Source organism: Ranitomeya variabilis, chromosome 1 (genome assembly GCF_051348905.1).
Source record: "Ranitomeya variabilis isolate aRanVar5 chromosome 1, aRanVar5.hap1, whole genome shotgun sequence".
Classification (NCBI taxonomy): domain Eukaryota; kingdom Metazoa; phylum Chordata; class Amphibia; order Anura; family Dendrobatidae; genus Ranitomeya; species Ranitomeya variabilis.
In genome coordinates this window covers 864,426,366-864,454,029 of record NC_135232.1, presented here as the reverse complement: position 1 = coordinate 864,454,029, position 27,664 = coordinate 864,426,366, and the positions used below count along the sequence as shown (strand labels likewise).

Here is a 27,664-nt window from a genome sequence, read left to right as displayed (position 1 = left end):
CCTCCGCAACAATGACCGATGAAAAACATTATGAATAGTAAAAGATGCTGGGAGGTCCAAACGAAAGGACACAGGATTGAGAACCTCCAGAATCCTATAAGGGCCGATAAACCGAGGCTTAAACTTAGGAGACGAGACCTTCATAGGAACAAATCGAGAAGACAACCAAACCAGGTCCCCAACACAAAGACGAGGACCGACACGCCGATGACGATTAGTGAACTGTTGAGTCTTCTCCTGGGACAACTTCAGATTGTCCACAACCTGTCCCCAAATCTGATGCATTCTATCAACCACAGCATCTACTCCAGGACAATCCGAAGACTCCAATTGACCGGACGAAAAGCGAGGGTGAAACCCTGAATTACAAAAAAATGGAGAATCCAAAGTGGCAGAACTGGCCCGATTGTTAAGGGCAAACTCTGCCAATGGCAAAAAATCAAGCCAATCGTCCTGATCAGCGGACACAAAACACCTCAAGTAAGTCTCCAAGGTCTGATTAGTACGCTCAGTCTGGCCATTAGTCTGAGGATGGAATGCAGACGAAAAAGACAAGTCGATGCCCATCCTGGCACAGAACGCCCGCCAAAATCTAGACACAAACTGAGTACCCCTGTCAGACACTATATTCTCAGGAATACCATGCAAACGCACAACATTCTGAAAAAATAGAGGGACCAGCTCAGAGGAGGAGGGCAATTTGGGCAAAGGTACCAAGTGAACCATCTTGGAAAAACGGTCACACACCACCCAGATGACGGACATCCTACGAGAAACAGGAAGGTCAGAAATAAAGTCCATAGAGATGTGCGTCCAAGGCCTCTTAGGAATAGGCAAGGGCAACAACAACCCGCTGGCCCGGGAACAGCAGGGCTTAGCCCGAGCACAAACATCACAAGACTGCACAAAAATACGTACATCTCGAGACAAGGAAGGCCACCAGAAGGACCTAGACACCAGATCCCTGGTGCCAAAAATTCCAGGATGACCTGCCAACGCGGAAGAGTGAACCTCCGAAATAACTCTACTGGTCCAGTCATCAGGGACAAACAATCTACCAGGCGGACAGCGATCAGGCCTATCCACCTGAAACTCCTGCAAAGAGCGCCGCAGGTCTGGGGAGACAGCTGACAATATCACCCCATCCTTCAGGATGCCAGTAGGTTCGGAATCACCAGGCGAGTCAGGCTCAAAACTCCTAGAGAGGGCATCCGCCCTCACATTCTTAGACCCAGGCAGATATGAAACCACAAAGTTAAATCGAGAGAAAAACAACGACCAGCGCGCCTGTCTAGGATTCAGATGCCTGGCTGACTCAAGATAAATTAGATTTTTGTGGTCAGTCAAGACCACCACCTGGTGTCTAGCACCCTCAAGCCAATGACGCCACTCCTCAAATGCCCACTTCATGGCCAAGAGCTCCCGATTTCCAACATCATAATTTCGCTCAGCGGGCGAAAACTTTCGAGAGAAAAACGCACATGGTCTCATCACTGAGCAGTCAGGACTAGGGTTGAGCGACTTTCATTTTTTTAAGATCGAGTAGGGTTTTGGGAAACCCGATTTTGTCCAGAGTCGAGTCGAGTGCAGTCGGCCGATTATCGCTAAAAGTCGGGGATCGACCGAAACACGAAACCCAATGCAAGTCAATGGGGAAGCATAGTCGGCAGTGAGTGGAGGCCAGGAAAACACCTACAGTGCCCATTTTAATGCCAAAAACATCCATTCTTGTTTCTGAAGCTTGTCAATCTTAATTAACTTTATAATAATAGTTGGGCATAGGGAATTGGGGGTCATTTGGCAAAAGTTGTGGGGGGAGTAGGGCCGGCTCAAGTTTTTCGTGGGCCCAGGAAATGCGGACTACGTCACGGCGGTGTTGCAGGGAAAGGTAATTATTTAAAAGTTGCAAGTGCTGTGATCCTGAGCAAGCAGGGGGGGGGCCCACTCGTTCGCATTGCCACTGGCACAGGGCCCCTCAAAGTACGGCGGTGTGTTTGCATGGCGGGGGCGCCTCCCACCAGCAGCGACACTTTTGCGTACTCTGAGGGGCCCTGTGCCAGTGACGTCGCCAACGAGTATGCCCCCCCACCTGATGAAGGAACCTGCACTTTCATCTGCACCTTCCTCTTTGTCCCTGTGTAAGGTGGTATAACATGCGGGAAGGGGAACCTTACTTTCAGCAGGGACAGATTCTGGCTGTGTAGAGTACAAGGGGAATGTAGTGGTCTCGGTCAATGTACCAGCAGACTCATTTAGCAGTGGCTGGGCAATGGGCAGGATGAGGAGGAAACAGATATAGGGCCAAAGAATAAAGTAGGCTACATGCAGTTCAAAATTGGTAACAGGACTAAACAGGCGGCATTGCTTTGTTCAGTGGAGTAGCAAACCCAAGAGCAGCAGACACTGTTTCAAGGGCCTAACCACACTAGTAGGCCAAATGCAGTTTAATATCTGATAGTATAGGGCGAAAGCCAGAATGTGGAAGCTCAGCTTTGTTCAGTTGAGGACAACACCAGGGAGGGGCAGACACCTTTAGTAGGCCGGAAAAGCCTATTGCATTTTTTAAAATGGTAATTTGGAGCAGAAGGTTGAAGCTCAGCTTTATTTAGTTGAGGGCAACACCAGGGAGGGGCAGAAGCCGTTAGTAGGCCCTAACCACCTTTTTTTTTTTTAAAACCACATAATGAGAGCCGGAAGGTTGAAGCTCAGCTTTATTTAGTTGAGGACAACACCAGGGAGGGGCAGAAGCCGTTAGTAGGCCCTAACCACCTTTTTTTTTTTTAAAACCACATAATGAGAGCCGGAAGGTTGAAGCTCAGCTTTATTTAGTTGAGGACAACACCAGGGAGGGGCAGAAGCCGTTAGTAGGCCCTAACCACCTTTTTTTTTTTTAAAACCACATAATGAGAGCCGGAAGGTTGAAGCTCAGCTTTATTTAGTTGAGGACAACACCAGGGAGGGGCAGAAGCCGTTAGTAGGCCCTAACCACCTTTTTTTTTTTTAAAACCACATAATGAGAGCCGGAAGGTTGAAGCTCAGCTTTATTTAGTTGAGGACAACACCAGGGAGGGGCAGAAGCCGTTAGTAGGCCCTAACCACCTTTTTTTTTTTTAAAACCACATAATGAGAGCCGGAAGGTTGAAGCTCAGCTTTATTTAGTTGAGGACAACACCAGGGAGGGGCAGAAGCCGTTAGTAGGCCCTAACCACCTTTTTTTTTTTTAAAACCACATAATGAGAGCCGGAAGGTTGAAGCTCAGCTTTATTTAGTTGAGGACAACACCAGGGAGGGGCAGAAGCCGTTAGTAGGCCCTAACCACCTTTTTTTTTTTTAAAACCACATAATGAGAGCCGGAAGGTTGAAGCTCAGCTTTATTTAGTTGAGGACAACACCAGGGAGGGGCACACAGACAGACTCCTTTAGTAGGCCTGAAAAGCCTATTGCATTTTTCAAAATGGTAATTTGGAGCAGAAGGTTGAAGCTCAGCTTTATTTAGTTGAGGGCAACACCAGGGAGGGGCAGAAGCCGTTAGTAGGCCCTAACCACCTTTTTTTTTTTTAAAACCACATAATGAGAGCCGGAAGGTTGAAGCTCAGCTTTATTTAGTTGAGGACAACACCAGGGAGGGGCAGAAGCCGTTAGTAGGCCCTAACCACCTTTTTTTTTTTTAAAACCACATAATGAGAGCCGGAAGGTTGAAGCTCAGCTTTATTTAGTTGAGGACAACACCAGGGAGGGGCAGAAGCCGTTAGTAGGCCCTAACCACCTTTTTTTTTTTTAAAACCACATAATGAGAGCCGGAAGGTTGAAGCTCAGCTTTATTTAGTTGAGGACAACACCAGGGAGGGGCAGAAGCCGTTAGTAGGCCCTAACCACCTTTTTTTTTTTTAAAACCACATAATGAGAGCCGGAAGGTTGAAGCTCAGCTTTATTTAGTTGAGGACAACACCAGGGAGGGGCAGAAGCCGTTAGTAGGCCCTAACCACCTTTTTTTTTTTTAAAACCACATAATGAGAGCCGGAAGGTTGAAGCTCAGCTTTATTTAGTTGAGGACAACACCAGGGAGGGGCACACAGACAGACTCCTTTAGTAGGCCTGAAAAGCCTATTGCATTTTTCAAAATGGTAATTTGGAGCAGAAGGTTGAAGCTCAGCTTTATTTAGTTGAGGGCAACACCAGGGAGGGGCAGAAGCCGTTAGTAGGCCCTAACCAAAGTTGAAGGCCAAATGCAGTTTAATTTCTGATACTATAGGCCGAAAGCCAGAAGGTGGAAGTTCCGATTTAGACAGTGGAGCACAATTTGAATTAGGGACTGCAGACAGACTTAGTAGGCTGTCCCCTGTGGACCATGCATCCACCACATTAACCCATTGCGCCGTAATGGACACGTAATCTTCCGTGGCCATGCCTACAGGTCCATGCGTCTGTTGTCAGGTGCACCTTTGTACTCACAGATTGCCAGAGTGCATGGACAATGCGGTCTTCTACATGCTGGTGGAGGGTTGGGATGGCTTTTCTCGCAAAAGAAGTGTCGACTGGTTAGCTTGTAGCGTGGTACAGCGTAGTCCATCATGGCCTTATTAATAGTAAATAAAATATATAACTAGGCTCTATGAACTTTTAAATAGGTTCCAGGGGTACACGGGCAGCATTGGTGTGGTCAGTGGAGGAGTATTGCAAGTAGGGGCTGCAGACAGGCTATCAAAGGCCTAAAATAACAAACAGTAGGCAGTCATGGCAGTTTTACATCGGTTACATGGATACACAGGCAGGCACTCCAGGCAGCATTGTGGTCAGTGGAGGAGTATTGCAAGTAGGGGCCACAGACAGGCTATCAAAGGCCTAAAATAACAAACAATAGGCTCATTGCAGTTTTACAGCGGTTACATGGATAGACGGGCAGGCAGCTTGGTGGTGGTGAGTGGAGGAGTATTTAAAGTAGGGACCGCAGACAGGCTTCAAAGGCCTAACATAAGAAAATGGGCTGGCTGTAGGCACTTTATAATTGGTTCCAGGGGTACACGGGCAGCAGTGGTCTGGTCAGTGGAGGAGTATTTAAAGTAGGGACCGCAGACAGGCTTCAAAGGCCTAACATAAGAAAATGGGCTGGCTGTAGGCACTTTATAATTGGTTCCAGGGGTACACGGGCAGCAGTGGTCTGGTCAGTGGAGGAGTATTTAAAGTAGGGACCGCAGACAGGCTATCAAAGGCCTAACATAACAAACAATAGGCTCATGATGGCAGTTTCACAGCGGTTACATGGATACACGGGCAGGCAGCTTGGTGGTGAGTGGAGGAGTATTTAAAGTAGGGACCGCAGACAGGCTATCAAAGGCCTAACATAAGAAAATGGGCTGGCTGTAGGCACTTTATAATTGGTTCCAGGGGTACACGGGCAGCAGTGGTCTGGTCAGTGGAGGAGTATTTAAAGTAGGGACCGCAGACAGGCTATCAAAGGCCTAACATAACAAACAATAGGCTCATGATGGCAGTTTCACAGCGGTTACATGGATACACGGGCAGGCAGCTTGGTGGTGAGTGGAGGAGTATTTAAAGTAGGGACCGCAGACAGGCTATCAAAGGCCTAAAATAACAAACAATAGGCTCATGGCAGTTTCACAGCGGTTACATGGATACACGGGCAGGCAGCTTGGTGGTGGTGAGTGGAGGAGTATTTAAAGTAGGGACCGCAGACAGGCTTCAAAGGCCTAACATAAGAAAATGGGCTGGCTGTAGGCACTTTATAATTGGTTCCAGGGGTACACGGGCAGCAGTGGTCTGGTCAGTGGAGGAGTATTTAAAGTAGGGACCGCAGACAGGCTATCAAAGGCCTAACATAACAAACAATAGGCTCATGATGGCAGTTTCACAGCGGTTACATGGATACACGGGCAGGCAGCTTGGTGGTGAGTGGAGGAGTATTTAAAGTAGGGACCGCAGACAGGCTATCAAAGGCCTAAAATAACAAACAATAGGCTCATGGCAGTTTCACAGCGGTTACATGGATACACGGGCAGGCAGCTTGGTGGTGGTGAGTGGAGGAGTATTTAAAGTAGGGACCGCAGAAAGGCTTCAAAGGCCTAACATAAGAAAATGGGCTGGCTGTAGGCACTTTATAATTGGTTCCAGGGGTACACGGGCAGCAGTGGTCTGGTCAGTGGAGGAGTATTTAAAGTAGGGACCGCAGACAGGCTTCAAAGGCCTAACATAAGAAAATGGGCTGGCTGTAGGCACTTTATAATTGGTTCCAGGGGTACACGGGCAGCAGTGGTCTGGTCAGTGGAGGAGTATTTAAAGTAGGGACCGCAGACAGGCTATCAAAGGCCTAACATAACAAACAATAGGCTCATGGCAGTTTCACAGCGGTTACATGGATACACGGGCAGGCAGCTTGGTGGTGAGTGGAGGAGTATTTAAAGTAGGGACCGCACACAGGCTATCAAAGGCCTAAAATAACAAACAATAGGCTCATGGCAGTTTCACAGCGGTTACATGGATACACGGGCAGGCAGCTTGGTGGTGAGTGGAGGAGTATTTAAAGTAGGGACCGCACACAGGCTATCAAAGGCCTAAAATAACAAACAATAGGCTCATGGCAGTTTCACAGCGGTTACATGGATACACGGGCAGGCAGCTTGGTGGTGGTGAGTGGAGGAGTATTTAAAGTAGGGACCGCAGACAGGCTTCAAAGGCCTAACATAAGAAAATGGGCTGGCTGTAGGCACTTTATAATTGGTTCCAGGGGTACACGGGCAGCAGTGGTCTGGTCAGTGGAGGAGTATTTAAAGTAGGGACCGCAGACAGGCTATCAAAGGCCTAACATAACAAACAATAGGCTCATGATGGCAGTTTCACAGCGGTTACATGGATACACGGGCAGGCAGCTTGGTGGTGAGTGGAGGAGTATTTAAAGTAGGGACCGCAGACAGGCTATCAAAGGCCTAAAATAACAAACAATAGGCTCATGGCAGTTTCACAGCGGTTACATGGATACACGGGCAGGCAGCTTGGTGGTGGTGAGTGGAGGAGTATTTAAAGTAGGGACCGCAGAAAGGCTTCAAAGGCCTAACATAAGAAAATGGGCTGGCTGTAGGCACTTTATAATTGGTTCCAGGGGTACACGGGCAGCAGTGGTCTGGTCAGTGGAGGAGTATTTAAAGTAGGGACCGCAGACAGGCTATCAAAGGCCTAACATAACAAACAATAGGCTCATGATGGCAGTTTCACAGCGGTTACATGGATACACGGGCAGGCAGCTTGGTGGTGAGTGGAGGAGTATTTAAAGTAGGGACCGCAGACAGGCTATCAAAGGCCTAACATAAGAAAATGGGCTGGCTGTAGGCACTTTATAATTGGTTCCAGGGGTACACGGGCAGCAGTGGTCTGGTCAGTGGAGGAGTATTTAAAGTAGGGACCGCAGACAGGCTATCAAAGGCCTAACATAACAAACAATAGGCTCATGATGGCAGTTTCACAGCGGTTACATGGATACACGGGCAGGCAGCTTGGTGGTGAGTGGAGGAGTATTTAAAGTAGGGACCGCAGACAGGCTATCAAAGGCCTAAAATAACAAACAATAGGCTCATGGCAGTTTCACAGCGGTTACATGGATACACGGGCAGGCAGCTTGGTGGTGGTGAGTGGAGGAGTATTTAAAGTAGGGACCGCAGACAGGCTTCAAAGGCCTAACATAAGAAAATGGGCTGGCTGTAGGCACTTTATAATTGGTTCCAGGGGTACACGGGCAGCAGTGGTCTGGTCAGTGGAGGAGTATTTAAAGTAGGGACCGCAGACAGGCTATCAAAGGCCTAACATAACAAACAATAGGCTCATGATGGCAGTTTCACAGCGGTTACATGGATACACGGGCAGGCAGCTTGGTGGTGAGTGGAGGAGTATTTAAAGTAGGGACCGCAGACAGGCTATCAAAGGCCTAAAATAACAAACAATAGGCTCATGGCAGTTTCACAGCGGTTACATGGATACACGGGCAGGCAGCTTGGTGGTGGTGAGTGGAGGAGTATTTAAAGTAGGGACCGCAGAAAGGCTTCAAAGGCCTAACATAAGAAAATGGGCTGGCTGTAGGCACTTTATAATTGGTTCCAGGGGTACACGGGCAGCAGTGGTCTGGTCAGTGGAGGAGTATTTAAAGTAGGGACCGCAGACAGGCTTCAAAGGCCTAACATAAGAAAATGGGCTGGCTGTAGGCACTTTATAATTGGTTCCAGGGGTACACGGGCAGCAGTGGTCTGGTCAGTGGAGGAGTATTTAAAGTAGGGACCGCAGACAGGCTATCAAAGGCCTAACATAACAAACAATAGGCTCATGGCAGTTTCACAGCGGTTACATGGATACACGGGCAGGCAGCTTGGTGGTCAGTGGAGGAGTATTTAAAGTAGGGACCGCAGACAGGCTATCAAAGGCCTAAAATAACAAACAATAGGCTCATGGCAGTTTTACAGCGGTTACATGGATACACAGGCAGCTTGGTGGTGAGTGGAGGAGTAGTGCAAGGAGTGTCTGTCCCAGTACTCCCAAAATATAAATAGATGTTAATGTCTCGCAAAACAACCAAAACAAAAAAAAAAGGTGGCATACTTAGGTACAGGGGTGGGCTCATCTACTGAGTTTCTGACATTGTAATTTGGCAGTAACTATTTAATGGTGCCAATATAGGACACAGACACAGACTACTTTAAGTTGCATCATAGATGTCTACAAATTTGTATTGTCAGTGCCAGACATTGAATGATGTCAGCGAATAGACTAAAGATTGGTGGAGCTGTGCGACATAATTTTGCACGTGGTAGAGCACATTTTGAGCTGGGGTAGGGGGGAACTCTCTTGAGGCCGGCGGGACCGCCCCAGGGCCCCTCATGTTACAACGGTGTGTCTGACGTTGGGTGCGCACCACCACCGCCAGAGACACTACATTGTACTATGAGGGACCCAGTAGCAATGCCGTCAACCAAAAGCGAGCACACCCACCTCTTCAGACAAACAGCAGTCTCACGGGTGCTTGCGCCAAGTCGCGATACCACGGCCCCGTGTGGGGAGTTTTGCCATTTAGGGAGGTGTAAACATGTCGTATGCTGTACAATCAGCTGCAGCAAATTAGACATTAGAAAAGTAATTCACAGGCAAGAGCTTTTCATAGGAAAGCTAGGTGTCGGCCGGGCAAGGTGGGGCAAAAGATTTCGAAATCCAGTTGTGGTTCATTTTAATGAATGTTAGATCGTCAACATTTTGGGTAGCCAGACGAGTCCTTTTTTCGGTTAATATTGAACCTGCAGCACTGAATACTCTTTCTGATAGGACACTTGCTGCCGGGCAAGCAAGCTCCTGCAATGCATATTCTGCCAATTCTGGCCAGGTGTCTAATTTGGAGGCCCAGTAATCAAATGGGAATGACGGTTGAGGGAGAACATCGATAAGGGATGAAAAATAGTTAGTAACCATACTGGACAAATGTTGTCTCCTGTCACTTTCAATTGATGCAGCAGTACCTGTCCTGTCTGCGGTCATAGCAAAATCACTCCACAACCTGGTCAGAAAACCCCTCTGTCCAACGCCACTTCTGATGTGTGCACCCCTAACACTCCTAGTCTGCTGCCCCCTGGAGCTTGTGTGAGAACGATCACGTGCGCTGTGTGCTGGGAATGCCTGAAGCAAACGGTCAACAAGAGTTGATTGTTTGGTTGCTAATATTAGTTCCAAGTTCTCATGTGGCATAATATTTTGCAATTTGCCTTTATAGCGTGGATCAAGGAGGCAGGCCAACCAGTAATCGTCATCGTTCATCATTTTCGTAATGCGTGTGTCCCTTTTTAGGATACGTAAGGCATAATCCGCCATGTGGGCCAAAGTTCCAGTTGTCAAATCTCCGGTTGTGATTGGTTGAGGGGCAGTTGCAGGCAAATCTACGTCACTTGTGTCCCTCAAAAAACCAGAACCCGGCCGTGACACGCAACCAATTTCCTGTGCCCCCGTGAAAGTTTCCGCATTAAAAATATACTCATCCCCATCATCCTCCTCGTCCTCCACCTCCTCTTCGCCCGCTACCTCGTCCTGTACACTGCCCTGACCAGACAATGGCTGACTGTCATCAAGGCTTCCCTCTTCCTCTGGTGCAGACGCCTGCTCCTTTATGTGCGTCAAACTTTGCATCAGCAGACGCATTAGGGGGATGCTCATGCTTATTACGGCGTTGTCTGCACTAACCAGCCGTGTGCATTCCTCAAAACACTGAAGGACTTGACACATGTCTTGTATCTTCGACCACTGCACACCTGACAACTCCATGTCTGCCATCCTACTGCCTGCCCGTGTATCCTCCCACAAATAAATAACAGCACGCCTCTGTTCGCACAGTCTCTGAAGCATGTGCAGTGTTGAGTTCCACCTTGTTGCAACGTCTATGATTAGGCGATGCTGGGGAAGGTTCAAAGACCGCTGATAGGTCTGCATACGGCTGGCGTGTACAGGCGAACGTCGGATATGTGAGCAAAGTGCACGCACTTTGAGGAGCAGGTCGGAGAACCCAGGATAAGTTTTCAATAAGCACTGCACCACCAGGTTTAAGGTGTGAGCCAGGCAAGGAATGTGTTTCAGTTGGGAAAGGGAGATGGCAGCCATGAAATTCCTTCCGTTATCACTCACTACCTTGCCTGCCTCAAGATCTACTGTGCCCAGCCACGACTGCGTTTCTTGTTGCAAGAACTCGGACAGAACTTCCGCGGTGTGTCTGTTGTCGCCCAAACACTTCATAGCCAATACAGCCTGCTGACGCTTGGCAGTAGCTGGCCCATAATGGGACAACTGGTGTGCAACAGTGTCATCTGCCGATGGAGTGGTTGGCCGACTGCGTTCTGTGGAAGAGCTGTAGCTTCTGCAGGAGGACGAGGAGGAGGAGGAGGGGGTGCGAACGCCTACAGCCAACTGTTTCCTAGACCGTGGGCTAGGCACAACTGTCCCTAAATTGATGTCGCCTGTGGACCCTGCATCCACCACATTCACCCAGTGTGCCGTGATGGACACATAACGTCCCTGGCCATGCCTACTGGTCCATGCATCTGTAGTCAGGTGCACCTTTGTACTCACAGATTGCCTAAGTGCATGGACGATGCGCTGTTTAACATGCTGGTGCAGGGCTGGGATGGCTTTTCTGGAAAAAAAGTGTCGACTAGGTAGCTCGTATCGTGGTTCAGCGTACTCCATCAGGGCTTTAAAAGCTTCGCTTTCAACTAAACGGTAGGGCATCATCTCTAACGAGATTAGTCTAGCTATGTGGGCGTTAAAACCCTGTGTACGCGGATGCGAGGATAAGTACTTCCTTTTTCTAACCAGAGTCTCATGTAGGGTGAGCTGGACTGGAGAGCAGGAGATCGTGGAACTTTCGGGTGTGCCGGTGTACATGGCAGACTGAGAGACGGTTGGAGACGGTATTGTTTCCGCCGGTGCCCTAGATGCAATATTTCCTCCTACTAAACTGGTGATTCCCTGACCCTGACTGCTTTTGGCTGGCAAAGAAACCTGCACAGATACTGCCGGTGGTGCGGAAAATGGTGGCCTTACAGTGACGGAAGGGATGTTGCGTTGCTGACTAGCTTCATTGGCCGAGGGTGCTACAACCTTAAGGGACGTTTGGTAGTTAGTCCAGGCTTGAAAATGCATGGTGGTTAAGTGTCTATGCATGCAACTAGTATTTAGACTTTTCAGATTCTGACCTCTGCTTAAGCTAGTTGAACATTTTTGACAGATGACTTTGCGCTGATCAGTTGGATGTTGTTTAAAAAAATGCCAGACTGCACTCTTCCTAGACTCGGATCCCTTTTCAGGGATTGCAGACTGAGCTTTAACCGGATGGCCACGCTGTCCTCCAACAGGTTTTGGCTTTGACACGCGTTTTGGGCCAGATACGGGCCCGGCAGATGGAACCTGTTGCGATGTTGATGCCTGCTGCGGCCCCTCCTCCACCTCCGCTTCTGAACTACTGCCGCCTGCACCCTGTTCCCCCAATGGCTGCCAATCGGGGTCAATAACTGGGTCATCTATTACCTCCTCTTCGAGCTCGTGTGCAACTTCGTCTGTGTCACTGTGTCGGTCGGTGGTATAGCGTTCGTGGCGGGGCAACATAGTCTCATCAGGGTCTGATTGTGGATCTGTACCCTGAGAGGGCAATGTGGTGGTCTGAGTCAAAGGAGCAGCATAGTACTCTGGCTGTGGCTGTGCATCAGTGCACTCCATGTCAGAATCTACTTGTAATGGGCATGGCCTGTTAAATGTTTCACTTTCTAAGCCAGGGACGGTATGTGTAAAGAGCTCCATGGAGTGACCCGTTGTGTCGCCTGCTGCATCCTTCTCTCTTGTTGTAGTTTTTGCTGAGGAGGACAAGGAAGCGACTTGTCCCTGACCGTGAACATCCACAAGCGACGCGCTGCTTTTACATTTACCAGTTTCGGAAGAGGAGGCAAAAGAGCTAGAGGCTGAGTCTGCAATGTAAGCCAAAACTTGCTGTTGCTGCTCAGCCTTTAAAAGCGGTTTTCCTACTCCCAGAAAAGAGAGCGTTCGAGGCCTTGTGTAGCCTGACGACGAAACTGGCTCCACAGCTCCAGACTTAGGTGGAATATTTTTATCCCCACGACCACCTGATGCTCCACTACCACTACCATCATTACCAGCTGACAATGAACGCCCACGACGACCTCTTGCACCAGACTTCCTCATTGTTTAAAAATCGTAACCAAACTAACTTTATTTGTTGCTGTCAAACAACTTACACGGTGAGCTATAACTTCAGTATGATTTCAATATCCCTTAACAGGTTGGTGAGACCACAAGGAAAATCAGGCACAATGTTACACACTCTGTTTTCTGTGACACCAAATCACAGAGATGACACACACGCAGGACTGTCACTCAAGCACTAATGTCAATATTAATCTCCCACCTAATTTATTTATTTTTTTTTCTCTGTGAGACTTTAGAAACCAAATAATATTTAAAAAAAAAACAAAAAAACAAGGCTTTCTATGGCCCACTGAATGAGAGATGGCACGCACAGGAGTGGCACACAAGCCCTGACTGAGGCCAATATTTTTCTCCCACTGATTGATGTAGTGTTTTTGTGTTGAGGTTGATTTTAAAACACAAATGAAGGAAAAAAATAAAAAGGCTTTCTATGGCCCACAATTAGAGAGAGAGGTGGCACACCCAGGAGTCAAGACTGGCACACAAGCTGAAATGGCAATATTACTCTCCCACTGTTTTTTTATGTATTTTTTTTTTATTTTCAGGGAGACTTTAGAAACCAAATAATATTAAAAAAACCAAAAAATAAATAGGCTTTCTATGGCCCACTGAATGAAAGGGAGAGAGGTGGCACACCCAGGAGTCAAGACTGGCACACAAGCTGAAAGGGCAATATTACTCTCCCACTGTTTTTTTATGTATTTTTTTTTTTTATTTTCAGGGAGACTTTAGAAACCAAATAATATTAAAAAAACCAAAAAATAAATAGGCTTTCTATGGCCCACAATTAGAGAGAGAGGTGGCACACCCAGGAGTCAAGACTGGCACACAAGCTGAAATGGCAATATTACTCTCCCACTGTTTTTTTATGTTTTTTTTTTTTATTTTCAGGGAGACTTTAGAAACCAAATAATATTAAAAAAAAAACAAAAAAACAAGGCTTTCTATGGCCCACTGAATGAGAGGGAGAGAGGTGGCACACCCAGGAGTCAAGACTGGCACACAAGCTGAAATGGCAATATTACTCTCCCACTGTTTTTTTATGTTTTTTTTTTTTATTTTCAGGGAGACTTTAGAAACCAAATAATATTAAAAAAAAACAAAAAAACAAGGCTTTCTATGGCCCACTGAATGAGAGGGAGAGAGGTGGCACACCCAGGAGTCAAGACTGGCACACAAGCTGAAATGGCAATATTACTCTCCCACTGTTTTTTTATGTATTTTTTTTTTTTATTTTCAGGGAGACTTTAGAAACCAAATAATATTAAAAAAACCAAAAAATAAATAGGCTTTCTATGGCCCACAATTAGAGAGAGAGGTGGCACACCCAGGAGTCAAGACTGGCACACAAGCTGAAATGGCAATATTACTCTCCCACTGTTTTTTTATGTTTTTTTTTTTTATTTTCAGGGAGACTTTAGAAACCAAATAATATTAAAAAAAAAACAAAAAAACAAGGCTTTCTATGGCCCACTGAATGAGAGGGAGAGAGGTGGCACACCCAGGAGTCAAGACTGGCACACAAGCTGAAATGGCAATATTACTCTCCCACTGTTTTTTTATGTTTTTTTTTTTTATTTTCAGGGAGACTTTAGAAACCAAATAATATTAAAAAAAAAACAAAAAAACAAGGCTTTCTATGGCCCACTGAATGAGAGGGAGAGAGGTGGCACACCCAGGAGTCAAGACTGGCACACAAGCTGAAATGGCAATATTACTCTCCCACTGTTTTTTTATGTATTTTTTTTTTTTATTTTCAGGGAGACTTTAGAAACCAAATAATATTAAAAAAACCAAAAAATAAATAGGCTTTCTATGGCCCACTGAATGAAAGGGAGAGAGGTGGCACACCCAGGAGTCAAGACTGGCACACAAGCTGAAAGGGCAATATTACTCTCCCACTGTTTTTTTATGTATTTTTTTTTTTTATTTTCAGGGAGACTTTAGAAACCAAATAATATTAAAAAAACCAAAAAATAAATAGGCTTTCTATGGCCCACAATTAGAGAGAGAGGTGGCACACCCAGGAGTCAAGACTGGCACACAAGCTGAAATGGCAATATTACTCTCCCACTGTTTTTTTATGTTTTTTTTTTTTATTTTCAGGGAGACTTTAGAAACCAAATAATATTAAAAAAAAAACAAAAAAACAAGGCTTTCTATGGCCCACTGAATGAGAGGGAGAGAGGTGGCACACCCAGGAGTCAAGACTGGCACACAAGCTGAAATGGCAATATTACTCTCCCACTGTTTTTTTATGTTTTTTTTTTTTATTTTCAGGGAGACTTTAGAAACCAAATAATATTAAAAAAAAAACAAAAAAACAAGGCTTTCTATGGCCCACTGAATGAGAGGGAGAGAGGTGGCACACCCAGGAGTCAAGACTGGCACACAAGCTGAAATGGCAATATTACTCTCCCACTGTTTTTTTATGTATTTTTTTTTTTTATTTTCAGGGAGACTTTAGAAACCAAATAATATTAAAAAAACCAAAAAATAAATAGGCTTTCTATGGCCCACTGAATGAAAGGGAGAGAGGTGGCACACCCAGGAGTCAAGACTGGCACACAAGCTGAAAGGGCAATATTACTCTCCCACTGTTTTTTTATGTATTTTTTTTTTTTATTTTCAGGGAGACTTTAGAAACCAAATAATATTAAAAAAAAAAAAAAAAAAAAAAATAGGCTTGCTATAGCCCACTGAATGAGAGATAGCACACACAGCAGTGGCACACAAGCCCTGACTGAGGCCAATATTTTTCTCCCACTGATTGATGTAGTGTTTTTGTGTTGAGGTAGATTTTAGAACACAAATCACGGAAAAAATAAATAGGCTTTCTATGGCCCACTGAATGAAAGGGAGAGAGGTGGCACACCCAGGAGTCAAGACTGGCACACAAGCTGAAAGGGCAATATTACTCTCCCACTGTTTTTTTATGTATTTTTTGTTTTTTCAGGGAGACTTTAGAAACCCAATAATATTTAAAAAAAAAAATAAATAGGCTTTCTATGGCCCACTGAATGAGAGGGAGAGAGGTGGCACACCCAGGAGTCAAGACTGGCACACAAGCTGAAAGGGCAATATTATTCTCCCACTGTTTTTTTAGGTTTTTTTTTTTTTTTTCAGGGAGAATTAGAAACCAAATAATATTAAAAAAAAAAAAAAAAAATAGGCTTGCTATAGCCCACTGAATGAGAGATAGCACACACAGCAGTGGCACACAAGCCCTGACTGAGGCCAATATTTTTCTCCCACTGATTGATGTACTGTTTTTGTGTTGAGGTAGATTTTAGAACACAAATCACGGAAAAAATAAATAGGCTTTCTATGGCCCACTCAGTGAGAGATGGCACACACAGGGATGGCACTGTAGCAGAAATGCCAATCTTAATCTCCCACAAAAAAAAAAAACAAAAAAAAAAAAAAAACTGTCCTACAATTACTATCTCCCTGCAGTAATGTAAGCCAGGTATGGCAGGCAGCAATAGGAGTGGACTGATGCACAAATTAAATAAAAAGTGTGGAAAAACAGAAAAGATAGCTGTGCAGAAAGGAAGGAACAAGAGGATATGTGCTTTGAAAAAAGCAGTTGGTTTCCACAGTGGCGTACACACAGCAATACAGCTATCACGGAGCCTTCTAGGGCAGCCCAATGAGCTACAGCGCTGAGGGGAAAAAAAAAAAAAAATAGCTTCCACAGTCCCTGCACACCGAAGGTGGTGTTGGACAGTGGAAATCGCTGCAGCACAAGCGGTTTGGTGGTTAGTGGACCCTGCCTAACGCTCTCCCTGCTTCTGATGAAGCGGCAGCAACCTGTCCCTAAGCTCAGATCAGCAGCAGTAAGATGGCGGTCGGCGGGAACGCCCCTTTATAGCCCCTGTGACGCCGCAGACAGCAAGCCAATCACTGCAATGCCCTTCTCTAAGATGGTGGGGACCAGGATCTATGTCATCACGCTGCCCACACTCTGCGTTCACCTTCATTGGCTGAGAAATGGCGCTTTTCGCGTCATTGAAACGCGACTTTGGCGCGAAAGTCGCGTACCGCATGGCCGACAAGCACAGGGGTCGGATCGGGTTTCATGAGACGCCGACTTAGCCAAAAGTCGGCGACTTTTGAAAATGATCGACCCGTTTCGCTCAACCCTAGTCAGGACCTTTCTGCGACAAAACTGCACCTGCTCCGATCTCGGAAGCATCTACTTCAACCTGGAACGGGAGCGAAACATCAGGCTGGCGCAACACAGGAGCAGAAGAAAAGCGGCGCTTAAGCTCCCGAAAGGCCTCCACAGCCGCAGAGGACCAATTAGCAACATCAGCACCCTTCTTGGTCAAATCAGTCAAAGGTTTAGCAATGGCAGAAAAACCCGCCATGAATCGGCGATAGAAATTAGCAAATCCCAAGAATTTCTGAAGACTCTTTAGAGAAGTAGGTTGTACCCAATCACAAATAGCCTGAACCTTAACAGGGTCCATCTCCATAGATGAAGGGGAAAAAATATATCCCAAAAAGGAAATTCTCTGAACCCCAAAAATACACTTTGAGCCCTTCACAAATAGAGAATTAGCTCGTAAAACCTGAAAAACTCTCCTGACCTGTTGAACATGAGATTCCCAGTCCTCCGAAAAAATCAAAATATCATCCAAATACACAATCATAAATTTATCCAGATATTCACGGAAAATATCGTGCATAAAGGACTGAAAAACGGAAGGGGCATTCGCGAGACCGAAAGGCATTACCAAATACTCAAAATGGCCTTCAGGCGTATTAAATGCGGTCTTCCACTCATCCCCCTGCTTAATCCGCACCAAATTATACGCACCACGTAGATCGATCTTAGTGAACCACTTCGCCCCCTTTATGCGAGCAAAAAGATCAGTCAGTAAAGGTAACGGATACTGGTATTTAACTGTAATCTTATTCAGAAGTCGATAGTCGATACAAGGTCTCAATGAACCATCCTTTTTACCCAAAAAGAAAAACCCTGCCCCCAGTGGAGACAAAGAGGGGCGAATATGACCCTTTTCCAAAGATTCTCTGATATACTCCCGCATAGCAGTATGTTCAGGTACAGACAAATTAAACAAGCGACCCTTAGGAAATTTACTACCGGGAATCAACTCAATAGCGCAGTCACACTCTCTGTGAGGAGGGAGAGAATCAGTTTTAGGCTCCTGAAAGACATCATAAAAATCTGACAGAAATGCTGGGATCTCAGAGGGAGTAGATGAAGAAATGGGAACCAAAGGTGCATCCCCATGAATCCCCTGACATCCCCAGCTCAGCACAGACATTGATCTCCAGTCCAAGACTGGATTATGAATTTGTAACCATGGTAATCCAAGTACTAATACGTCATGTAGATTATATAACACAAGGAAACGAATAATCTCCTGATGGTCTGGGGACAGATGCATAGTCACTTGTGTCCAATATTGTGGTTTATTGCTAGCCAAAGGTGTAGAATCAATACCCTTTAAGGGAATAGAAACCTCCAGAGGCTCTAAATCAAACCCACAACGCTTGGCAAAGGACCAATCCATGAGACTCAGAGCGGCGCCAGAATCCACATAAGCATCCACAGTAACAGATGATAAAGTACAAATCAATGTCACGGACAAAAGAAATTTAGACTGCAAGGTACCCATAGAAAAAGATTTATCAACCTTTTTATCAACCTTCTTTATGCGTTTAGAGCATGCTGATATAACATGAGCTGGATCTCCACAATAGAAGCACAACCCATTTTTGCGCCTGTAATTCTGTCGTTCGCCTCTAGACAATACACTATCGCATTGCATATGCTCTGGTGCCTTTTCAGAGGTCACCGCCAAATGATGCACAGGTTTTTGCTCAGAAGATACCGCCATATGGTGCACAGGTTTTTGCTCAGAAGATACCGCCATATGGTGCACAGGTTTTTGCTCAAAAGATACCGCCATATGGTGCACAGATTTTTGCTCAGAAGATACCGCCATATGGTGCACAGATTTGCGCTCCCGTAAACGCCGATCAATCTGGATAGCCAATTTCATGGCATCATTCAGACCTGTAGGCACAGGGAACCCCACCATGACATCCTTCACGGCATCAGAGAGACCTTCTCTGAAATTAGCTGCTAGAGCGCACTCATTCCATTTAGTAAGCACCGACCATTTACGAAATTTTTGGCAGTATATCTCAGCTTCATCTTGCCCTTGAGAAAGAGCTATCAAGGCTTTCTCAGCCAAAATCTCTAAATTAGGTTCTTCATAAAGCAACCCCAAAGCCAGAAAAAACGCATCTACATTTAATAACGCAGGATCCCCTGGCGACAATGCAAATGCCCAACTTTGTGGGTCACCCCGCAATAGAGAAATAACAATTTTAACCTGTTGCGCAGGATCACCAGCAGAGTGAGATTTCAGAGACAAAAACAATTTACAATTCTCTCTGAAATTCAAAAAACGGGATCTGTCTCCGGTAAAAAATTCAGGCATAGGGATCTTAGGTTCAGACATTGGAGCACGTATAACAAAATCTTGTAAGTTCTGGACCTTTGTAGCCAGGTTATTCAGACCTGCAACCAAACTCTGTGGATCCATGATTCAAACAGGTGTAACCAAAGCCATTCAGAGATTAAGAGGAGAGGAAAAAAAAAAAGGCTGAAGACTGCAGTTTAAGCAAGGAGTACAAATAAGCACTAAGGTGCACTTTCCAAACACAGAAGGAAAAAAAACCTTTTCATATCCTTTCCTGCTTTAGTGCATAGTTTTAACACATGAAGGCCGGCCAAACTGTTATGATTTTCCCAATGGCAGGGAAATCAAAATAACAACGGACTAGCTCTCGGGTGATGGGAACTAAAGTGACCGTGACCTGAACCTGACACGACACTGGAAGTAGCCGGGGAGTGTTTCCTACGATGCCCTAGACACCACGCGCCAGCCGGAGATCTAACTACCCCTATCAGAGGAATATACAGGCCTGCCTTACCTCCAGAGATGAACCCCAAAAGGAGATAGCAGCCCCCCACAGATACTGACGGTGAGTCAAGAGGAAAAGACATACGTAGGATGAACAGCAGATTTAGCACAGTGAGGTCCACTTACTAGATAGCAGAAGTACAGGAAAGAGTCACTTCATGGTCAACTTCAAAACACTACTCAAAAACACCATCCTGAAATTACTTTAAAACTCCAGTGACAACTCATGCCACTGGAGTGGCAATTCCAGTCCATGAGAACTTCCAGCTACAGAGAGTCACATTGCAAATAGCTGGACAAAAATAGAATAAACTAGAAACAAAATTCAACTTAGCTGAACAGGATCTTGAGGCAGGAGAATGCAACAGAATGCTACTGATACATTGTTGGCCGGCATCAGACCAGCAGCCAAGCAGCCTTAAATAGGAAACTCCCCTAATGGGTGTCAACAGGTGATCAAGGATAGAAGAAGGCAAATAAGTGGCACTACCATAAAACACCACCGGGGGAGCCCACAAACAGAATTCACAACATCTGATACTATAGGCCGAAAGCCAGAAGGTTGAAGCTCAGCTTTATTCAGTTGAGGAAAAACACCAGGGAGGGGCAGACACCGTTAGTAGGCCCTAACCACCAATTTTTAAAATAACAGCACTTAATGAGAGCCAGAAGGTTGAAGCTCAGCTTTATTCAGTTGAGGAAAAACACCAGGGAGGGCCAGGCACCGTTAGTAGGCCCTAACCACCAATTTTTAAAATAACAGCACTTAATGAGAGCCAGAAGGTTGAAGCTCAGCTTTATTCAGTTGAGGGCAAACACCAGGGAGGGGCAGACACCGTTAGTAGGCCCTAACCACCAATTTTTAAAATAACAGAGCCAGATGAGAGCCAGAAGGTTGAAGCTCAGCTTTATTCAGTTGAGGAAAAACACCAGGGAGGGTCAGACACCGTTAGTAGGCCGTAACCAAAGTTGAAGGCCAAATGCAGTTTCATATCTGATACTATAGGCCGAAAGCCAGAAGGTTGAAGCTCAGCTTTATTCAGTTGAGGAAAAACACCAGGGAGGGGCAGACACCTTTAGTAGGCCGTAACCAAAGTTGAAGGCCAAATGCAGTTTAATATCTGATACTATAGGTCGAAAGCCAGAAGGTTGAAGCTCAGCTTTATTCAGTTGAGGGCAAACACCAGGTAGGGGCAGACACCGTTAGTAGGCCCTAACCACCAATTTTTAAAATAACAGCACTTAATGAGAGCCAGAAGGTTGAAGCTCAGCTTTATTCAGTTGAGGGCAAACACCAGGGAGGGGCAGACACCGTTAGTAGGCCCTAACCACCAATTTTTAAAATAACAGCACTTAATGAGAGCCAGAAGGTTGAAGCTCAGCTTTATTCAGTTGAGGAAAAACACCAGGGAGGGGCAGACACCGTTAGTAGGCCGTAACCAAAGTTGAAGGCCAAATGTAGTTTAATATCTGATACTATAGGTCGAAAGCCAGAAGGTTGAAGCTCAGCTTTATTCAGTTGAGGGCAAACCACCAGGGAGGGGTAGACACCGTTAGTAGGCCGTAACCAAAGTTGAAGGCCAAATGCAGTTTCATATCTGATACTATAGGCCGAAAGCCAGAAGGTTGAAGCTCAGCTTTATTCGGTTGAGGAAAAACACCAGGGAGGGGCAGACACCGTTAGTAGGCCGTAACCAAAGTTGAAGGCCAAATGCAGTTTCATATCTGATACTATAGGCCGAAAGCCAGAAGGTTGAAGCTCAGCTTTATTCAGTTGAGGAAAAACACCAGGGAGGGGCAGACACCGTTAGTAGGCCCTAACCACCAATTTTTAAAATAACAGCACTTAATGAGAGCCAGAAGGTTGAAGCTCAGCTTTATTCAGTTGAGGGCAAACACCAGGCAGGGGCAGACACCGTTAGTAGGCCGTAACCAAAGTTGAAGGCCAAATGCAGTTTCATATCTGATACTATAGGCCGAAAGCCAGAAGGTGGAAGCTCCGATTTAGACAGTGGAGGACAATTTGAATTAGGGACTGCAGACAGACTTAGTAGGTTGTCCCCTGTGGACCATGCATCCAACACATTAACCCATTGCGCCGTAATGGACACGTAATCTTCCGTGGCCATGCCTACAGGTCCATGCGTCTGTTGTCAGGTGCACCTTTGTACTCACAGATTGCCAGAGTGCATGGACAATGCGGTCTTCTACATGCTGGTGGAGGGTTGGGATGGCTTTTCTCGCAAAAGAAGTGTCGACTGGTTAGCTTGTAGCGTGGTACAGCGTAGTCCATCATGGCCTTATTAATAGTAAATAAAATATATAACTAGGCTCTATGAACTTTTAAATAGGTTCCAGGGGTACACGGGCAGCATTGGTGTGGTCAGTGGAGGAGTATTGCAAGTAGGGGCCGCAGACAGGCTCACAAAGGCCTAAAATAACAAACAGTAGGCAGTCATGGCAGTTTTACATCGGTTACATGGATACACAGGCAGGCACTCCAGGCAGCATTGTGGTCAGTGGAGGAGTATTGCAAGTAGGGGCCGCAGACAGGCTCACAAAGGCCTAAAATAACAAACAGTAGGCAGTCATGGCAGTTTTACATCGGTTACATGGATACACAGGCAGGCACTCCAGGCAGCATTGTGGTCAGTGGAGGAGTATTGCAAGTAGGGGCCGCAGACAGGCTCACAAAGGCCTAAAATAACAAACAGTAGGCAGTCATGGCAGTTTTACATCGGTTACATGGATACACAGGCAGGCACTCCAGGCAGCATTGTGGTCAGTGGAGGAGTATTGCAAGTAGGGGCCGCAGACAGGCTCACAAAGGCCTAAAATAACAAACAATAGGCTCATGGCAGTTTTATATCGGTTACATGGATACACGGGCAGGCAGCATTGTGGTCAGTGGAGGAGTATTGCAAGTAGGGGCCGCAGACAGGCTCACAAAGGCCTAAAATAACAAACAGTAGGCAGTCATGGCAGTTTTACATCGGTTACATGGATACACAGGCAGGCACTCCAGGCAGCATTGTGGTCAGTGGAGGAGTATTGCAAGTAGGGGCCGCAGACAGGCTCACAAAGGCCTAAAATAACAAACAGTAGGCAGTCATGGCAGTTTTACATCGGTTACATGGATACACAGGCAGGCACTCCAGGCAGCATTGTGGTCAGTAGAGGAGTATTGCAAGTAGGGGCCGCAGACAGGCTCACAAAGGCCTAAAATAACAAACAGTAGGCAGTCATGGCAGTTTTACATCGGTTACATGGATACACAGGCAGGCACTCCAGGCAGCATTGTGGTCAGTGGAGGAGTATTGCAAGTAGGGGCCGCAGACAGGCTCACAAAGGCCTAAAATAACAAACAATAGGCTCATGGCAGTTTTATATCGGTTACATGGATACACGGGCAGGCAGCATTGTGGTCAGTGGAGGAGTATTGCAAGTAGGGGCCGCAGACAGGCTCACAAAGGCCTAAAATAACAAACAGTAGGCAGTCATGGCAGTTTTACATCGGTTACATGGATACACAGGCAGGCACTCCAGGCAGCATTGTGGTCAGTGGAGGAGTATTGCAAGTAGGGGCCGCAGACAGGCTCACAAAGGCCTAAAATAACAAACAGTAGGCAGTCATGGCAGTTTTACATCGGTTACATGGATACACAGGCAGGCACTCCAGGCAGCATTGTGGTCAGTGGAGGAGTATTGCAAGTAGGGGCCGCAGACAGGCTCACAAAGGCCTAAAATAACAAACAATAGGCTCATGGCAGTTTTATATTGGTTACATGGATACACGGGCAGGCAGCATTGTGGTCAGTGGAGGAGTATTGCAAGTAGGGGCCGCAGACAGGCTCACAAAGGCCTAAAATAACAAACAGTAGGCAGTCATGGCAGTTTTACATCGGTTACATGGATACACAGGCAGGCACTCCAGGCAGCATTGTGGTCAGTGGAGGAGTATTGCAAGTAGGGGCCGCAGACAGGCTCACAAAGGCCTAAAATAACAAACAGTAGGCAGTCATGGCAGTTTTACATCGGTTACATGGATACACAGGCAGGCAGCATTGTGGTCAGTGGAGGAGTATTGCAAGGAGTGTCTAACACAGTTAGTACTCCAAAAAAACAAATAGATTTTAATGTCTCGCAAAACAACTATAAGTAAAAAAAGGGTGGCATGCTTAGGTACAGGGGTGGGCTCATCTGCAGAGTTTATGACAAAGTAATTTGGCAGTAAATTAGTATTTACTGGTGTCAATATAGGACACTGACCCAGACTCTTTTAACTAGCATCATAGATGCAAACAAATTGTTATTGTTTGTCAGTGCCAGGCATTGAATGATGTCAGTGCATAGACTACACATTGGTGGAGCTGTGCGAGATAATTTTGCACGTGGTACAGCACAGTTTGAGCTGGGGGGGGGGGACTCTCTTGTGGCCGGCGGTACCACCCCAGGGCCCCTCATGTTACAACGGCGTGTCTGACGTTGGGTGCGCACCACCACTGCCAGAGACACTACATTGTACTATGAGGGACCCAGTGGCAATGCCGTCGACCAAAAGCGGGCACACCCTCCTCTTCAGACAATCAGCACTGTAACGGGTGCTTGCGCCAAGTGGCGAGACAACGGCCCCGTGGGGGGATTTTTCCCATTGGGGGAGGTGTAAACATGTCGTATGCTGGACAAACAGCTGCTGCAAATTAACAGATTGGAACACTCAGTAAGACCAGTCCACAAGCAAGACCTTTTGATAGGAAAGCTAGGTGTCAGCCGGGAAAGGTGGGGCAAAATAATTTGAAATCCAGGAGTGGTTCATTTTAATGAAGGTGAGATCATCCACATTTTGGGTAGCCAGACGAGTCCTTTTTTTGGTTAATATTGAACCAGCAGCACTGAATACTCTTTCTGATAGCACACTAGCTGCTGGGCAAGCAAGCTCCTGCAACGCATATTCTGCCAATTCAGGCCAGGTGTCTAATTTTGATGCCCAGTAATCAAATGGGAATGATGGTTGAGGGAGAACATCGATAAGGGAAGAAAAATAGTTAGTAACCATACTGGACAAATGTTGTCTCCTGTCACTTTGAATAGATGCTGCAGTACCTGTCCTGTCTGCGGTCATTGCGAAATCACTCCACAACCTGGTCAGAAACCCCCTCTGTCCAACGCCACTTCTGATCTGTGCACCCCTAACACCTCTGTCATGTAGCCCCCTGCAGCTTGTGTGAGAACCATCACCGGCGCTGTGTTCTGGGAATGCCTGAATCAAGCGGTCTACAAGAGTAGCTTGTTTGGTTGCTAAGATTTGTTCGAGGTTCTCATGTGGCATAATATTTTGCAAGGATGCAGGCCAACCAGTAATCGTCATCGCTCATCATTTTAGTAATGCGTGGGTCCTTTTTGAGGATACGTAAGGCATAATCCACCATGTGGGCCAAAGTTCCTGTTGGCAAATCTGCGGTTGTGCTGGTTTGAGGGGCAGTTACAGGCAAATCTACGTCACTTGTTTCCCTTAAAAAAACAGAACCCGGCCTTGCAACGCCACTAATTTCTGTTGGCCCAGGAGAAGCTTCCTCATTAAAAAAGTACTCATCCCCATCATCCTCCTCGTTCTCCTCCTCCTCTTCGCCCGCTACCGCGTCCTCTACACAGCCCTGACCAGACAATGGCTGACTGTCATCAAGGCTTTCCTCTTCCAAGGCTGCAGACGCCTGCTCCTTTATGTGTGTCAAACTTTGCATCAGCAGACGCATTAGGGGGATGCTCATGCTTATTATGGCGTTGTCTGCACTAACCAGCCGTGTGCTTTCCTCAAAACACTGAAGGACTTGACACAGGTCTTGTAGCTTCGACCACTGCACACCTGACAACTCCATGTCTGCCATCCAACTGCCTGCCCGTGTATGTGTATCCTCCCACAAAAACATAACAGCACGCCTCTGTTCGCACAGTCTCTGAAGCATGTGCAGTGTGGAGTTCCACCTTGTTGAAATGTCGATGATTAGGCGATGCTGGGGAAGGTTCAAAGACCGCTGATAATTCTGCATACGGCTGGAGTGTACGGGCGAACGGCGGATATGCGAGCAAAGTCTGCGCACTTTGAGGAGCAGGTCGGGTAACCCCGGATAACTTTTCAGGAAGCACTGCTGTCATGAATCCCCAATGGCTAGGGAAAGCACAGGACAAGCAAAGTATAACAAATATCGGACAAGCTCTAGGGTGATGGAACCTGGGCTGACCGCTGCCCTACGCCTGACAAACGCAACTAGAGATAGCCAGGGAGCGTGCCTACGTTGGTTCTAGACGCCACGCACCAGCCTAAGAGCTAACTAGTACTGCAGAGAAAACAAGACCTCACTTGCCTCCAGAGGAATTAACCCCAAAGGTATAGTTGCCCCCCACATGTATTCACGGTGAAATGAGAGGAAGGCACACACATAGAGATGATGTATATAGCTTTAGCAAATAGAGGCCCGCTGAAAACTAGAAAGCAGAATGATACAAAAGGGGACTGAGCGGTCAGCAAAAAACCCTAATCAAAAAAAAACCATCCTGAGATTACAAGAACCCATGTGCCAACTCATGGCACATGGGGAGAACCTCAGTCCACTAGAGCAACCAGCTAGCATAGAGACATTCTAAGCAAGCTGGACCAAAAACCAAACAACTGAAAATCAGCACTTAGCTTATCCTGAAAGATCTGGGAGCAGGTAGGCAGGAACCAAACAGAGCACATCTGAACACATTGATAGCCGGCAAGGGAAATGACAGAAAGGCCAGGTAAAATAGGAAACACCCAGCCTCTGATGGACAGGTGGAAACCAAAGGCCGCAACCCACCAAAGTCACCCAGTACCAGCAGTAACCACCAGAGGGAGCCCACCAACAGAATCCACAACAGTACCCCCCCCTTGAGGAGGGGTCACCGAACCCTCACGAGAACCCCCAGGGCGATCAGGGTGAGCTCTATGGAAGGCGCGGACCAAATCAGTCGCGTGAACATCGGAGGCGACCACCCAGGAATTATCCTCCTGACCATAACCCTTCCACTTAACCAAATACTGGAGTTTGCGTCTGGAAACACGAGAATCCAAGATCTTTTCAACAACATACTCCAATTCTCCCTCCACCAGCACCGGAGCAGGAGGCCCGACCGAAGGAACAACGGGTACCTCATACCTCCGCAACAACGACCGATGGAACACATTATGAATAGCAAACGATGCTGGGAGATCCAAACGAAAAGATACAGGGTTAAGAATCTCCGAGATCCTATAAGGACCGATGAACCGAGGCTTGAACTTAGGAGTAGAGACCTTCATAGGGACAAAACGAGAAGACAACCACACCAAGTCCCCAACAAGAAGTCGGGGACCCACGCGGCGACGGCGATTAGCAAACTGCTGAGTCTTCTCCTGAGACAACTTCAAATTATCCACCACCTGATTCCAAATCTGATGTAGCCTGTCCACCACCACGTCCACTCCAGGACAATCCGAAGATTCCCCCTGACCAGAAGAAAAACGAGGATGAAACCCCGAATTACAAAAAAAAGGAGAGACCAACGTGGCAGAACTAGCCCGATTATTAAGAGCAAATTCGGCCAGTGGCAAAAAAGCAACCCAGTCATCCTGATCAGCAGAAACAAAACACCTCAAATAAGTTTCCAAGGTCTGATTAGTTCGCTCCGTCTGGCCATTCGTCTGAGGATGGAATGCAGACGAGAAAGACAAATCAATGCCCATCTTGGCACAAAACGTCCGCCAAAATCTAGACACAAACTGGGATCCCCTGTCAGAAACGATATTCTCCGGAATCCCATGCAAACGAACCACGTTCTGAAAAAACAAAGGAACCAACTCAGAGGAGGAGGGTAACTTAGGCAAGGGCACCAAATGAACCATCTTAGAAAAGCGGTCACACACAACCCAGATAACGGACATTTTC

General features: G+C 46.5%; 1 protein-coding gene across 1 annotated transcript in view; it reads right to left on the bottom strand.

The window, feature by feature from the left end:
* The window catches only part of LOC143788008 (melanopsin-B-like), a 441,953-nt gene that overhangs the window by 50,943 nt on the left and 363,346 nt on the right, over positions 1–27,664 (bottom strand). The gene's annotated exons all lie outside the window — the stretch shown is intronic.